This window comes from Temnothorax curvispinosus, unplaced genomic scaffold, assembly GCF_003070985.1.
Source record: "Temnothorax curvispinosus isolate PA1 unplaced genomic scaffold, ASM307098v1 QBEX01013556.1, whole genome shotgun sequence".
Taxonomy (NCBI): Eukaryota; Metazoa; Arthropoda; class Insecta; order Hymenoptera; family Formicidae; genus Temnothorax; species Temnothorax curvispinosus.
Window position 1 is genome coordinate 52,027 of NW_020223336.1, and position 13,612 is coordinate 65,638.

A 13,612-nucleotide genomic window follows, 5' to 3' on the forward strand; every position below is an offset into this window, starting at 1 on the left:
CGACCGACCAACTTGCCCATCCACCCTGTCAGGCAAACGAATTCGGCGCGCACGTATTTCCGTCGGCCCGAATCAATCGATGTGATGTGCTGCTCGCGCTGAAAGCATCATCAAGGATTTATAATCGGGTCACACCATCCCGTGTTTCTGAATTATCCCGTACAGGTCACTATAATTGCGCAAATCGGGTAGTAGGTAAATAGAGTCGTGGTCGTGACAAGAATTAAATGTTGAATATAAAAAAATGTCCGAATGATGTGAGGAAAGTTTATAAATTTTTTTTTAAATTTCGACTGGTGTAATGTATGCGTGCGCGGTCTTTCCTCGGCAGAATTTTCCGAGTTTATCAAGTGTAAAACGGCCGTGTTGGACGGTATACGGTGCTGTAGGGGTAGCTAAACTAGCAGTACCGACATCTGCCGATGGTTCCTGGCCAAACTAGACACGTCTGAGGACTTCCTGAATAGTCGGTAATATAGACCAATCTAGTTCCTAGATCTAGTTTCTATTTGAGGGGGGACCCTTGGGTAGAGGGTTGCCTAAAGTTTGGGCCTCCCTCTTCTTGAAAAGGGACGTTTGATCTAGGGGTGCTAAGGGGGCAACTTAGGGCCATAAAAGAGTATAGGGAGTGTAGTAATAACATGGATCTCTTATTGATACGTACTTCAACTCTAATAAAATTTTAAAATTGTTTTTATCGAAGAAATACATGGATGTTGAATTTATCAAGTTTTTTTTATTAAAGAATAATGAACGCAAATAATGAATTAGCTTAAGCATTTAATCTTGTCAAATACATATATGCATTTTCATATTTCATAGAAAGGTGTATTAATCAGAGCAAAACTGTAAAGACACTTATTTCTGGAAAAGTCACGACGCTAATAAAATATACAGCCGTAAAATAATTTGATCTTAAGTTGAGTAAATTTTGAAACTAACAATAGCCGCTTCTAAAACATTCTGTTAGTGATCTATTATTTAACGAGAATGACACTTCTTGTAAAAATATTCTTGGAGTCGCAGATTTTTATTTGAGAAGACATCAACGTTTCTCGGTTCATTTTTTATTTAGCTAGAACTTACTCTTCTCGAAAATAAGATTTTATAAATATTCGATTGACTAATTTGGAAACTGTCGTCTTAAAAGACATCGTTAACTAATTTTCTAACTCTTACATTCTTTTATTAGCGACTATTTCAAAAAATATATATAATTATTTTTACAACTGGAATTTTAAATATACAACTATATTTCTTACGTATCGATGACCATTATCTTTACTATATTCTTACTTGAGTAGAGGAACTTTTCAATTAATTACTTTATATCCTATATATTTTTTATTTATGTTTATTTCTGAAATATTTTTGATTGATAATTACAATTGCAGAAGGTGCGTCTACAGAAATTATTTTCCCCTGAAAATTGTATACTTTTTCGTTTCGCGTTTGAGTTATGTTTACTCGGCAAACATTATGCTGAAAAGTTCGATATCGTAACTTCGGTTGGCAGACTGGCTGCCAAAGGCACGCCGGATTAATTTGGTAAATTGAGCCGGTTCTTCCATCGAGTCCGATAATTCGGTGACTACCTCTACCCACGGTATATCTGTAAGGTTGTATCCACCCTGCAATTCGTCCGCGTTCCTCGCGAGTCGGTTGTATCCGTACCTGGAAGTCTCCGGGCTGGTTAAAGGAATTCCAGGTTCCTGGGCTGCATAGCTAGTTCCCTAATCGAATTAGAGGAGTCAGGATATTGCATGCCGCTACGGCACCCTCAATTGTTTTAAGTCGACATCTCCGCCGAACTGTTTCCGTGTACCGCTCTCCGTCTCTATCTCTCTCATTCTCTCTCCTCCGGACATCGAATTTGAACTAAACTATCTGCCGACCGGAATATCAGATTATCGGCCTATCGAAAAAGCTCCCGCCTACAGGACGGGCTCCTCCTCTCGATCTTCGGTCGGAAATCAGATTTATCATAATTGAACGTTTGGTGTTTGTATGTGAACAACCTTTGACAGATGCAGCACATTTAGAAAATCTATATAACATTTAAAAAAAAAACAGAATTTCCATATTAAAAATTAAGACATTGATTAATTCATATCTTACAGCTATTTCCTCCACAGATGATTTTATTTTAAAATGGTTCAGTGTTAAGAATTTTCTATTATAGGTATATAATATTATATACACATAATTAAATATACAAATATGTGTAAAATAAACAAAATAAACTTTTTTGTATTTTTGTTATGTGAAAATTTTGTCCTATTTATCTTGATGTAAAAAAAGAAATTTTTGTTTAGGTTGTGTGTGTTATTTAAAATAGGAATTGAAATTTTCTATTTTATTTATTGAGTTGTAATCGATCGAAATTTTCATTTATATTGCATTTTATCCGATTCTGTTTCATACTAGCTTTTAATCTTTTCCATGCTGATTTAGAAAACAATTTATTTATTTATTTATATTTTATAAATAATTTTTATTCGCGAAATTAAAGTTTAAATATATATTTACACATTGCGATACTAATAAATTGCTACGTGGCACACGTGTTTTATCATACCTGATAACCATTTGTCAAGCGACTATTCGCGAAGAGCATATCCATCGCTTATTAGGGAAAATGACTCCGCATGCTCCGCCACCGGCGGGCAAGGGCCGCCCTTAACTTTCACTAACGACCGAAGTTTTTCAGTGTCCGAGCACCGTAGACTCCCGGTATCATAAATTCAAAATGGCGGTTCCTCCGGGGGTGAAAACAAAAGCCACTCGGCTCGTGTTCGAAGGCTTCGCTGGGTCCGGGTAGGTGGGCAACCCTTCTGAATTCTCCCTTACGAGGAAGACTAGGGGGTGGGGTGGTTGGAGGGAAGAAGCGGCGAGGCTTTTCGAAGGGTCGAGCCACTGAAAATGGCGGACCCAATTAAGTGAGTCTGGGCTAGCGTGACGTACGCGCGTCATGGAAACCGTAAGAGGCGGAAAGAAGAAGACCAAGGACCGCGCCTGAGTCCTTTCAGAGGGCCGTAGGAGTCCGTACACAGTACGCACCCTTTCTTCTCTAACAGGAGCCCCCGCGTTCAGATCTCGTTAATCTTTTTCATTCTACTCGAAAACAAAATTGGCGGACCATTGAGAGAATTATAAATAGTTAAAATTAACTGTGTTAATATTTTATATCTGGTAGAAAATTAGGTCTCGAAAAAGACACTGTATACATGAGTATAGTAATCTAATTACATTCGCCATGTAGTAAAATTATTTTGTATTATCGTACAAGCATTTATAGAGTCGAGAAAATTAAAAATATGCTTAAAATTTATCTATATTTTATATTTAATTTTCTAAATTATAGATAAATTATAATATTATATGCAGTAGTTATACGAGTTTAATTAGATAATCAATTTATTACTCGGCGATACCGGCTACTGTAGGGTCACGACCATTTTTCTGAATGGAACACGTCTGGTCCATAACTGGATGGGCGAGATGCTCACAGATTAACCCATGATCTTTGCTCTCACCTGACTGGATGCTGGACCTCCTCTTATTCCATGTACAGAACAGGTGCCCTATTTGTATCTCATTCAAGATATATTTTTATTTTGCAGCAAACTGTTATAAAATTATACTTTAGTAAATTTATTATAAAATACATTGCTATTAAATGACAATTATATATAAGGCTTTCTTTAAATTTTAACAAAAACATTTACGTCATATTTTAATATTTATTATGATGATTTCTGTAATTAAAATTTCAATTGATATTTTGTTGAAGATCATATTCAGATTCATGCAATCAGACAGATAAGGTTTTATTGTTGAGCTATAAAATTAAAAAAAAAAATCTTCAGTTTTCATTAATACAAACGCAACAATAACTCCAAAATGACAGTTTTGAAACATCACTATAAAAATTAATCAAAATTAGATACAAATATATTAGTTTACTTACATAAAATATTATACATACAAAATTTGCACAAATTTTATCAACAAATATTACTTCGTCAAACTAAAGGAAATTTTAATTCCATCATTAATTAAGCTATGCACTTCACCACGACGGGCCCGAGGAACTCGCGTCGTTAATCTTACGAATAACGCTTGACGCCGCGGGTGATCATTAATAAAGACGCTTCCGATACAAGATCCGCGTTTAACAAAGTTTCACGTTTTCCGCGTACATCGCTATCTCGATCGCGTCTGCCAACCGCGATCGATAGAGCCCGTAGACTCGCGATTCGCAACAGTCCCGAAGAAAAGCCCCGTGCGGATCATTATTCCTTTGGATCGTCTCCAAATCTCGCACGGCGTATATCCTTGTCTTGGCAGATTCGCGGCTTCTTCAGGAGCAAGTTGCGAAAGGTTGCGAGAACGGCAGTTTTCCATGGGCGATCCTCGCGCACCTCGCGTACTTCCCCCGATCTTTCACATTATATTTCCTACTTGAGACACGCAAGCACGCAACATGAAAGGAAACAAAGCAGGCGGAACCAGGATCAAGAGGTGGAAGGCCCAAGGGAAGATAAGGGTCCGACGAAGACGGTTAAAGAGGGACTCGCGGGGGGGGGAGGCTCTGATCCTCGCGAGAGATCGCGGGTCTCAAAGGTGAACGACGGCGCTGCTTCTTTGAAACGGTATTAGCTGGGCGATTCCATCGAATTTGCGTTTTCCACGACCTCGAGAGTTCGATCACGAAATACGATATCTTGTATATTTGTAGAAGTAATAACGGGCGTAGAGGGCGAGGTGGCCTCTCCGCGGAGGGATACCGAAGGTGGGCGGCTCTCCCCGGGGGTGGTGAGTCGTCGCGAAGGTGAAGAGGTGAAGGAGGTGGAGGGTAGCTTGGCGACACTCAAGTCTTCTCTCTTCTCTCTCTTTCTCTTTCTCTCTCTCTCTCTCTCTCTCTCTCTTGCTTTCTCTCCACCTTGCTCTCGGAGTTGTACAAGGGTCCATCTCATAGCAACGCCCACGGAAACTCGAATCGATACGACGCACTGTTCTGGAAATTCGCCGGATTTTCGCGCTCGTTTTCGAATTTCGCAGTGAGCGCCTTCGTCTTTGACGTTCCACGAGGAGGGTCAACGCGACACGGCACAGTCACGTCGCGGCGTCGCCGCGCCGCGGGAATTTTCACGCGCCCGAGAATTGCGGCTTTGCTAGCGCGATACTATACCTACGCGAATCGATATAGCTAGCGATGCTGCTATCTGAAAATAGACGAACACCAAACGGAAAACCAAAGTGTCGTTCAAAACGCTGTTAAAAATTGCAGCGTGAAATACGCACCTAGTATAATGATTGTTATTGTTTACTTACCTTCTTGACATGTATGAAACGTTTTTCACATCTTGATCAGTTCATCTTATTCAGCGATCATGCAATTACTCATTGACCGTAAATTAAACGAGAATCGCCAATGCGGCAAACGAGTACCAAGTAAAATGCAAAGGTAATGGAATGCCGAAAGAGGAAGGACGGCTGGATCTCTGTATCGTCGTTGATAAAGATGCATCGATCCGAGTTCTTGAAAGAAGAAACGCACGAACCCTCGTAACGCATACGAGTCCATATACAGAGTCTGCATTTTTCTGCGCTTCGATTACTATCCTCCTTTACGAGGCGCAGTATCCAGAGAAGGTGGCTCGTTTTTCCTTCTTACCGAGGTGCCGGGCGGACGCGAAAGGCCGACGGAGACCGAATCGAGATGAAAATCGCAACCCCTGCAGCCCTCCCTCCTTGTATCGATACGAAAATCGGTTTACATATATTCGCGGCTTACTTATATATCTTTGGGATTATATTTGCCATTACAGTGTCGGAAATGTAGCCAAACTGTTCGACATAATAACATTAATGGAAACAATATCAATGTTGGATTATTTACTTTTAAATTTTTATCAAAAAACAATTTAAAATTAATGAGAAAAATATTAATTGTAATTGATTTTGTTACTCTTAACAGAGAGAATTATTACACTGCAATTATCTACGTTGATCAATACAAAAATTACTAATTTATATATCGTCTTAATGGAACATACTATTTGTCGCAATTTCTTTCAAGTAAATCTTTCTTTTTAATTTGTGTACAAAGTTGAACAGAAGTGTGCAGTATTGCGCGACTTTGTCTAGGTTTCGGGTTTGGATCTGAAAATGGCACGGTTAGAATGCGAGAGGAGTTTCTCTTCGTTTTTATCGGCGTGTCCAGTCGGGCGTCTTGTCATGCATGGCCGATATTGATATGTGCACGCGTGTATTCGAGAGCAAGCCGTCGACGGGAGAAGCGGCTTCCTTCCTCCCTTCGTGAGAGCATGTTCCTCTTTCTCGTCTCTTCGCATTCGTTTTTAGAGCGGAAGTTCGTGCACGAGAAATCCGGAAAATTGGACGGAGCGATCGCGTCTACTGTTGCCGACGAGCGTTCTTCAAATGAACGATCAGCTGGAATCCCATAAATCGGGGGTCGGGTCGATAGTTGCAGAAGCGATGTAAAACATTTCGAGTGGCTCGCGACGACGAAGTGTACGATGCTTTTATTAACAAAATGTCTTTCCACTTCCATTATTAAAGCATACATACATTTTGGTAAATGTATATATATACTGAGACGCGAGAGAATAGAATTTCCTTATTCTCTTTAAATATAGAACGTACATAGAACATTCGTCATTGTCAGATCATAGAATATGAATCAAATTATGAAGAGGTTTAAGTAAAAGTTACAGAACATGTGTGCGTATTTATGATTAAAAGGATTAATTTTATTTGCGAAATTTGCCAATTGTAGTTGTCACGACGAAACGTAATTATTTGTTTTAAGCTTCTCTTATTTCGACAGAAATCTTAAAATCATTATATCTATTGATTCAAACACAATGAAGCTGATATGAAAAAGACAATATTTTTATCTAATATATGTTTCCATTGCCATGTGAAACAATATGTATAAAACGCGTATACGTAAATGTAATTATTATTATATTATATAATATTGAACGCGAATGATACATGTGAAGACTTCAAGAAATTGATCACCACTGCCGTAAATTTGTCTACACGGGCGATTGTGGTCAATCTGCACAGGGTGTTCCAGACTACCGGTTGATCCAGTTTCATTCCGGTTTCTTCGGTGAACTTCACCCCGAGAACGAGGCGAGCGCTGTCAACACAGAGGCGCGCGCACGGAATGACAAATGCTGTGCCGACCACCAATGTTGCTGCACAACAAATTATATCCAGGGCGATAAAATCTATCCTCGGACTTAGATAAATAGTGCTCGAAGGCGACACATCGTTTATAAGTCCGTGACAGAACCGTTTCGTTTATCCTACATCCAGAATTTTTCGTACACGCCGTCGTACAAAGCTCCGGATACGAACCAAACATAAGGGAATTCACTGTATCTCACATTTTTTTCTCTTTTATGTTGCAGAATCGAGCGATGAATGTTTGGGCGATTCGTCGAGAAGATTCGTCAAGAAGAAAGAATTCTCCGTCGATCAAGATATCCGAAGTCATGCGAGATTTAATTAATTATACAATCTGTGAGATAGTCGATCGATTCGATCTCGGCGCGAAATTTTCACATAATCACAATGGCGAATAACGATTATAAATTTTGAATGCACAAATCTCAAATCCCAGAGAGTTGCAAGATAAATAAACGTACGAGAGAGAGAGAGAACGCCCCACCCAGGAATCGTTCCGGCCCCATCCTGCGCTCCCATGTTGCTCCGTCCTACCTTCTGCTTCCTCGGACATTAATTTCATGCAGCGAGCTGCAGGTGCGCCGTCAGGTAAGTACGTGCGATATTATTGGCCGACGTCGGGCAGACGCGAAGCCCGAGCTGTTGCGACTTGGCACGATCCTCATTAACCGTCCCATAAACAGATAATCGTGAATTTCCCGCCGATACCGTTCGCCCAATCAGATAAGACGGAACGTGGAGATACGAAATTATTGTCCTCGCATTTCTCGGCTCGTATAACGCCGGGATGTTATAATATAAGTGTTAATTAAGGGCAGATTGGCGCGATCAGATTGGCGAGTGGTCTAGATAGAAAGTTGAGTGTTATAGCTGGCGCTTACACTGAAAAATAATTAATTTTTGGGGAATTAACTGTTTTCGAGAAGCTAAATTCATTATTCAATCAATTCAAGTGGACTTTATTATCCTGTAACTTTGGAATAACATTAACAGAAGCAATGCATATTAATGAAGTACAAAATTATAATTAAAACAATTCATATTAATGAAGTACAAAGTCATAATTAAACAAATCATATTAATGAAGTACAAAAATAACATCCGAAAAGAATCACACAACCGTCTAAATAAATTAACCATAGAAAAGAAGTAATATTGTCCAGAATGTCAGGATAATAATACTTGCAATTTGTATTAAAAAAAATTTACCGCGTTGAAAGAATTTCCGTTCCATTAATACGAGCTTCCTCTTTTATTAATATTTATGCAAAGATACAGAAAAACACGCAGTTTGAAATTTACATAACAATTCGCACCGCATAATTCTCTGATGTCAAAGCTAGTATTCGTAAAAACGTGGCTCGTGAATTCGCCTTGACGCGGTGTCGGAGGTAAATGAAGGATTTTCGCGCGTCTCGCTGCCATTATTTGGCAACGCGGCTACGTCTCTGTTTGTTCTACGAAGTGTGGAGTCGCGAGGGCTAGAAAGAGGAGTACTCCGTTAATCATTATCCTGGGGTATGTCGAGAGGGCGAAGGAAGCCTCCTTTGAGGCCGGACCACGGCTGCTCTGCCCGGAATTCCAGGGACTCGGATTACAATTTGGCGAGTCCAGGGCGAGGGGAGAGTAAAATGGCCGCCGGCGGTAGGGTAGTTTTGCTCGCCGTAGGGTGGCTACGAGGGTGGCTAACTGGGTGGTCGACGAGTAGCGGTAGAAGAGGAGATGGGAAGGGGGCAGGGGATAGTGGTGGTGCAGGAGACGGAGGAGGAGGAGGAGGAGGAAGAGGTGGAGGTAGCGGTAGGTAAAGGGGACGCGGTGGTGGCTGAGCGTCGGGGCAGCGGGGGACTGACGCTAGCCACAACCCCTTAAGGGTCGAACGAACCCTTGCACCACTACACAGAGTCCAAGAACCCCGGCTTTCTCTCTCTCTCTCTCTTTCTCTCTCTCTCTCTCTCTCTCTCTTTCTCACTTACTCTCTACCTCTCTCTCTCTCTCTTTCTCCCAGTTATTCTCTCTCCTTCCGTTCGCATTCGCCACTACACACTGTCTCTCTGTCGCGCTTTCCACGCTCGCTCTGACTCTCGATTTGTCTCGCTCTCGTTCTCCTCTGTCCCGTCACCTCACCCTCTAGTCGCTCTGCCTGTGCCTTGGCGCTGAACAACCTTTATATCCACAGCCGCTATACCTACCACTACGAGTACCGAGTACGTACATACTACCTAGCTTGGGTTATTCTCGCGTACGAGGGAGGGAAACGATCGAGCGAGAGAGAGAGACAGAGAAAGAGAAAGATAAGGAGAGAAACGGAGGTACGGAACATATAGGGGTGAGCGAGCAGAACGAACAGAGAAAGACGAACGTGATGCCGTGAGAAAGCATGGGCGAGACAAAGAGAGCGATTATTTGAGAGAAACGGAGATCGCGACAGCGACGAGGAGCGAGGAGAAGAGGAAGGATAGAGGTTGAAAGGGACAAGAGAGAGCGAGAGGGTTAAGCGAACGAGCGCTAGGGGCAAGGGTGGAATTTTAGAGCCGGGACCAGCCTTAAAATACACGCCGCGCGAAATGCCGGGCGTGAATTAGAGCTCCTGCGTATACACGCTTTCTCTTCGCCGGCGTGGCGAAGCGAAGCGATGCGAGACGAGGTGAACGACGGACGAACGGGACGTACTTCGGAGTTTTCGCAAGCCGCAAAGCAAGGCCCGTTGTTTCTCTCAGTTACGTACCGGTCCGAATTTCGACGATCGCGTTGTGATGATGAGCGACATGACGGTCATTAAGGAAGGGATGATTAAATGAGACTTTCCGATGCTGTCGTCGGGCTCAACTTTTAATTCGCTAACACGCAATTCTGTTTTCGCTTTACATAAAAGTTGCGTATAAGTTCGTTTCTTAAATCACACGGTGTTTTTTTTTGGGTGGTGTTTTTACTTTCACGTTTTTAAAATTATTTTTAACCGGGAGTAACATGATCTAAAGTAAATCTAAAGAAAATTTTTACACTACTCGTGTGCGATATATTGATATAAAATTGAAATGTATATAAAACTAATGAATCGATAAGAAATTGTATAAAATAGGGTCATTATTACATCACGGTAATACATTGTCAGTTGATCATGAAAATAATTATGAAATTTCGCGATTTTGAATTTCACTTCTCACCACGAATAAATAGCCGTCTATAGAAATCCTGCTTGAAAATAAACGAGAGAGAAGCAGGACACCCAAAAGACGTAAGTCAGTCGGACGTGAGAAGTTTCACGATGTTAAGATCTTTTACCCAGGCAAAGGACTTGCAAGTGGAGATACAATCAGGATGCCGCGAATAGCATAGATGCAAATAGAAGTTAAATTTAAATTCGAACGGAAAGCAAAATTTCTCCTATGTACTAAACATCTTGTTTAGTATATCGAGTTTCTAAATTCATTGCATTCTAATTTCATTGCATTCGCGCTGTAAAATATTTTTCTCAACGAGAAATATTAGAGGCATCTAGCCGTCGCTCGATTCGCGGGAGCGTAAAAAAAGAAAAAAACATCAGAGGCGGCGAAACGAATAGATCACGGTGGAAATCGAGGATGTACCGTGAATTTTCACACGTCTCCAAGAACATAAGACCGATAAGCATTGAGATTTGGCCGGAATATATAGGTTAAATCGAAAATACAATAATCGTCGGCGAATGGTTTCTCCAATAGAAATAACATAGATGAAATACTGATAGAAATTAGCATATGAATGTTTAAGAGAATCTATTAAGTGTCTCGTTGCAGCTAATGTACTGCAAAAATAATATTACATAATTATTATAGATGTATATCTTAGAAAGAGACGTATACTACTATCAATTTACATATACTGATTATAAGATATTGACTTCTTCTAATTACGAATTAACTTCACGAATCTTGCTCAGTTTTATTATCAACAATTAGATATCTGAACACAGGTAATTTTTAAATTATAATTAGCAATTTACTAAGCATTTTAATAAGCACATCCTTAAAATCGCAACAGTAGGATAAATTACGTTGAGCGAAAGGTTGAGCGTTATATCGGTAAAGTTCCGACGGGCGAAACTTTTATTTAAGGATGCAGCTGCGGGGGCATGTCAGGCGTTTTGTTACCGGCGAGTTTAACCCCGGCTAATTTCGTATAATAATTGCACCTTATATAAAGGAGATTTTGAACCTAATATCCTCGGTGTTCATCTCGTATTTATCGCCGCTTCTCGAGAGATGGACAACTCCACTTTTGGTATCACAGTGGAATCTAAATTTGAACACGACGCGACGGATTATCGCTCTTGATAATCAATAGGAATAAAAGTCGTAGTTACGTAATATAACGAGATATAACCGTATATTTTTCCTTTATAATATTAATTTAAAGATTTTCTCTAACACAATTTTATGCAGCAAATAATATATTTATTACCAAGTTATCGCCATAACGAGATTACTATTGAAAATACTATATTGATAGTTCAAGTAATACCGTTAAATTTTCCACGAGAACAGCAGTAATAAAATTTCCAATATAGTCGCTTTAATACTTTCAACGGCACTTGAACCAAGACGTACAATTGCAGTTTAATAGCTTCCAGTCTTTCGATAATAGGTAATGGTTCTTTACTTAGCTTGAGGACTTCAGAAAATGAACGCGGCAAACTGTACTTCCGCGGCCGCGACGTACACGCGCCTTTCTCGTAAGCGAAAGCAACTCTTTCGCTCGTATGAATTTTGCATCGTAAATAACGGTGTTTACATCGCCCTCAACTACCCCTCCGGCTTCGCCACGCGCGCGCGCGCGCGCCAATATTAACACACGCGAGGAGTAGCAGACAAGGAACAAGCCTCTAACGGGACTGATATTTTTTCCGTCGCGTGTCGCCGCGCCGCGCCGCACCGACGACGACGACGACGACGACAATGATGACGACTACGCGCGCGGATTTAACTAATAAGAGCAATTAATGCCGGAGGTAGTAGCTAGAGGGTGGTTTGTCCGCCATGGCATGTCTCTCTCTGCCTGGCGGTCGCCTCGGTCAATACCCACCGGACAAGATGGCCGACGCCCACTCCAACACAAACTCGGAGTTACATACATTTATGTACTCAAATGTATAACCCACCGCCGCCCCCCTCCTCCTCCTCCGGACGGAGTTGCCTTTCTCCTTCCGCCAGCATCAACCCTCCTCGGTCTCGCCAGCCACTCGGCTACACGGACACCGAACTTCATCATTATTATCTCGCCGGCCTGGTGTACCTACCTTCCTACCGCCGAGTCTGAATTTTGCAAAAGCCGCACGGCACTCGCACCTTTAACGATAATACTGAAACGGAAATTCGAGAGAATTTTGGTTAATAGTGTATGCACTGCAGTTAATTACTCATCCACTTTTGAAGCGCGATTTAGTTTCATCTTTGTTATGGGCGATGTTAAGCTTTCATCCTTACATGATGTTATGTGTAATCTGCGAAAAAGTCCGTGACGCTTATGCTTTGCTATGGGCTATAGCTCGCTTTATTTACTTGATTGTTATAGCATTGAATTTTCAAGTTTGGCACATTAGCAGCAGCACTTTATGAAACCGAGTTTGTTTATCTGGCCTTTTTCAATTATTTAAACAATATAAAATTTTAGAGTCATTTATGACTTAAATATTTAAATCAGTCAAAGTTAATGTCATTTTGTTATTGTGATTACGCTGACTCCATCGCGATAATGATGATTTCCAAATTTAATTGTAACTGTTAATTAAATTTCCAAAAGCAAGTAAGGGTTAATTGAGATTGCTATCAATCACACACACACACACAGCATAAGATGCCATTTAATTACTGTTAATAATATCTAGCAACTCACCCTAAGTATAGACATATGTACATTAAAGGTATTTATATAATTCCGTAGAGGGGTGAGAATATATGTATTTCTAGCACGTCGAAATTCAGAACTCTTGAAAAACGATGATTTTATTAATTCCGAAAGAATCGAGTTTGATCTTAAGACAAATAATTATCGAATATTAAATATTAAATTCGCATTTACGGTATATATATTTGAAGAGATCCATTACGTGAATCTGCATAAATATCGAATGTTGGATAACGTTCGTTCGACGTTGTAGCGCAATTTCGTCTCGCTTTTCTACGATAAATATTTTTTTTTCTAATCACCCGTAGCCTAAAGTACAGGTTTCTTTTTTTAACTCGACGCGGTGTTAGTTCGTTAGAGCATGCACGCGCGAATGAACCGTGCGAATAGGCACGTCGTACAGAATCTCGATTGGTCAGTGTAGAGGGGTGGCCAACCCACGCGTCCGATTGGTCAAATCCACCCTTCTCTCAGACGAATGCTGACCCTTCGGGGGTGGGTT